General features: G+C 51.2%; 1 long non-coding RNA gene across 1 annotated transcript; it reads right to left on the reverse strand.

Annotated features, from left to right (window-relative positions):
• Positions 1–540: 540 nt before the first annotated feature.
• On the reverse strand, positions 541–3,005 carry LOC140735131 (uncharacterized). The gene is made up of 3 exons (XR_012100700.1): positions 2,738–3,005; positions 955–1,052; positions 541–847 (listed from the first exon to the last, which is right to left on the reverse strand). It is a non-coding gene; the product is annotated as an uncharacterized lncRNA (long non-coding RNA).
• Between the last annotated feature and the right edge of the window lie 988 nt (positions 3,006–3,993).

The following is a 3,993-nucleotide window of genomic DNA, read 5'->3' on the forward strand; positions in this document are numbered from 1 at the left end:
GAAAGGCAGCATCCATCATTAAGGACCCCCTTCTCCCAGGACATGGCTTCCTCGCATCCAGGAGCCTGAAGACACACACAATGTTTACCCTCTGCATGAACACTACCTCACTATTTTTTTCTCTCCTTTTGCACGACATATTTAATTTTTACATATTTACATATTTCTTACTGTAGTTTATAGTTTAAAAAAATTAAATGTACTGCAGCTGCAAGACAACAAATTTCGCGACAGATTCAAGATTCAAAGTACATTTATTATCGAAGTATGTATGCAGTATAAACCTTGAGATTCGTCTTCCCACAGACAGCCACCAAAGAACCAGTCAACCAGTTCAAAGTAAAAAAAAATCAACCCCCCTCCCGTACACACAAAAATAATGTCAAACCCCTCCCCTACACACAAAAACACATCACCCCCCCTCCCCTACACATAAAATTGTCAACCCCCCACAAACTAAAACACATCAACCCCCCTCCCGTACACACAAAAATAATGTCAAACCCCCTCCCCTACACACAAAAACACATCAACCCCCCCCCACGCTAAAGATAATCGCGCTAATTGCAACAACAAAAACACTGACTATGAAACGGAAGATGAAAAGGGATTTTCTGCTCAGCTCACGGCTCAATCTGCAGGCCGACCCGATTCGGGAGCAAACAGAACCAGATGGTAGAGTCCGGAATGCAGAAACCCCGGCTCCTCACCGCTCGCTCGCCCTCCGAACCTGCCATCATCTCCCCTTGATCAGTGAGATTGGCGAGGGCCGGAGCGGATCACCGGCTGGCGTCTCCTCTCCTGGTTCCTATGCCCCACGCTCCCGCTCGCCACAGCGCAACCACGTCTGAAATAGCGTTAAGAAAGGGAAGGGACATATTGTCAGTGATATTCAACCTGATCCTGATTGAGAGAGTCGTTCGTGGGTGTAGACCAGAAGACCATAATACGTACTCAGAGCAGGATCAGGCCATCCGGCCCATCAGGTCTGATCTGTCATTTGATAGACACACTCCAAACGCTGGTGGAACTCAGCGGGCCAGGCAGCATCCCTGGAAAAGAGTTTCGGGCCGAGACCCTTCATCAGGACGGGAGAAAAATGATGAGAAGTCAGGGTATGGAGGAGGAGGGAGGGGAGGAAGAAGTGGTAGGTGAAACCGGGAGAGGTGGAGGAGTGAGGGAAAGAGTTGGGAAGCTGATTGGTGAAAGGGATAAGGAACTGGAGAAGGGAGAGTTTTATAGGGGAGGACAGAAGGCCGTGGAAGAAAGGGAGGGGGGGAGGAGCACTAGAGGGAGGCGAAGGGCAGGTCAGAAGGTGAGAGAGGGAAATGGGAATGGGGAAGTGGGGGGGGGGGGGGACATCACCGGAAATTCGAGAAATCAATGTTCATGCCAGCAGGTTGGAGGCTACCCAGACGGAATACGTGGTGTTGCTCCTCCAACCTGAGTGTGGCCTCGGTCGAGGAGGCCATGGACTGACATGTTGGAATGGGAATGGGAAGTGGAATTAAAATGGATGGCCAGTAGGAGATCCCACTTTTTCTGGCAGACAGAGCATAGGTGCTCGGTGAAGCAGTCTCCCAGTCTACGTCGGGTCTCTCTGATATACAGGAAGCCACACGGGGAGCACCGGACACAGTATACCACACCAGCCGACACACAGGTGAAGTGTCGCCTCACCTGGAAGGACTGTCTGGGGCCCTGAATGGTGGTGAGGGAGGAAGTGTAAGGGCAGGTGTAGCACTTGTTCCGCTTACAAGGGTAAGTGCCAGGAGGGAGGTCAGTGGGGAGGGACAAATGGACAAGGGAGTCGCGTAGGGAGCGATCCCTGCGGAAAGCAGGAAGTGGGTGGGATCCCGCTGGAGATGGCGGAAGTTACGGAGAATTCTGTAGGGGTCGCTTAGTGTCACCTTAGTTGGCAGCACTGACCTGGAATCAACTTTGAACTTCAGCTGGCCATATATTATATCTTAACATATATTACCCCTCAGCCATCAGGCTTGTGAACCAAAGGGGATAACTTCACTCAATGTCACTTGTTCTATCATTTAAAAGCCCCCACAACCTTCAACATCTCTTCATCTCATGTTCTCCATATTTGTTATTTATTTACTTATTATTTCTTTTTGTCTTTTGCACACTGGTTGAATGCCCAAGTTGATGCTGTGGTCTTTCTATGATTCTATTATGGTTATTATTCTATTATGGATTCATTGAGAAGAAAATGAATCTCAGGGTTGTATATGGTGACATATATGTACTTTGATAATAAATTTACTTTGAACTTTAGATGGCATTACAATCTGTGCTCCATTCTGTTGTTTCGCGCTCCTCGCTGCATCTATTGTATGTAATTTTACTAAATAGACTGTTTAGTCCGTCAAATTCAGGGGAGCCAGCGATAGTGTGTGGGGTATTTCCCTTGCATACCTTGTCAGCGTGGCCCCTTTAAGGAGCCAGTTGCCCCGCACAAACTTGGCGACAGCCACATCCGCCCCGCTTCATACCCCACCACCTCCCACCCTTACGTCCGTCTCTCTCCCCAGAGCGGGGCCCGTGCGTGTGACGTCACTGCGCCGCGGGTGATTGACAGGCTGCCCCGGGGACCGTGACAAACAAGAACCTGCTATCAAATGGAGCGGCGCTGAGGGCATGGACGGGAGTGAGTGAGGGAGGGAGGGGGAGGTGGGGTAACGGGGCAGAAGAGGATCGTCCTGGAGAAGAAAGGGCAGGTTACCTGCAAAACTGAACTGCAACTTGCATTCGATGCACAGGGAAAGGTGAGAGCCGGCGATTGCATTTCAAAGAAAATTGTTGCATCAAACTGGAGAGGTTTGCTCACTCGCTCTGTCTCTGCCAAGATGCGTTGCGTGGCCGGCCGGCCGGCCGGCTGCTGTGCAAGGGCTCGCTCTTCCCCTTCCCTTCCCCTCGCAGACGCTGCTGCATTCCGATCGGTCTTGGCCGCAGAAGTTTGGTGTCGATTGCAGCGTCGGACAGAGACAGAGAGAGGGGGAGAGAGAGGAGGTGAGAGGTGAATGGGGACCGGAGAAAGGGGAATGGGGGAAGGGGACGGTGAGAGAGAGCTCCTAGCGAGGGAAGCTGGGCAGACTGGGGTCTATTATTCAGATCATATTTGAAACATCTCACATCCCGAGTGGAGATGTTGAGAGATTTCCACCAGTGGCAGTTTGGGGCCAAATTTCAAGACCTGGAGGGAGCAACTTGCCATCTGTTGGAGTCTTACAGCATGGAAGCGACCCTTCGGCCCATCTAATCCATGCTGCCCGAGATGCCCATCTGAGCTAGTCCCATTTGCTCAGGTTTGGCCTACATTCCTCTCAAAAGCATTCCTAATCTAGCTACCTAAACGTCTTTTAAGCATAATTGTAACCATCTCTACCTCAAACTCTCTGAGAGTTGGGAGGTGGCAAATCTCTGGTATTAATTCTCCACCTGGTGTTGTTGTGGGGGGGGCTGGATCACTGGGGTTATTTAAAGATGAGGGGTGTGGTAATGTAGAAAGATCGGGGACACCAAGAGACTGCGGACACATCGGGTCGGGCAGCGTCTGTGGGAGGGGGGAAGGATTTGTCGATGTTCCAAATCAGGTTTATTCTTCCTACCGCACTATGTGTTGTTTTACGCCAGCAGTTCCGCGCCAGGCGTAAAAATGACTAGAAGTGGCAAATAAGAGGGATAGCGAGGCGGTGTTCACGGGTCTGTGGACCGTTCAGGAATCTGATGGCGGAGTGGAGGAATCGATTAGTTGAGGCTCCTGTGGCCGCTCCCCGAGGTTGTAGTGAGAAGAGGCAATGGCCCGGGGGTGAGGGTATCCGGTGATGGATGCTGCCTTTTGAGGGTGTTCTCGCTGGTGGGGAGGGCTGTGCCTGTGGTGGAGCTGACTGGGTCCACAGCCCCTTGTGATCCTGAGCACTGTGATACACCCGGTCAGAATGCTCTCCATCTTTGAAAATCTGCAGGAGCCCTTAGTGA

Source organism: Hemitrygon akajei, chromosome 11 (genome assembly GCF_048418815.1).
Source record: "Hemitrygon akajei chromosome 11, sHemAka1.3, whole genome shotgun sequence".
NCBI lineage: Eukaryota > Metazoa > Chordata > Chondrichthyes > Myliobatiformes > Dasyatidae > Hemitrygon > Hemitrygon akajei.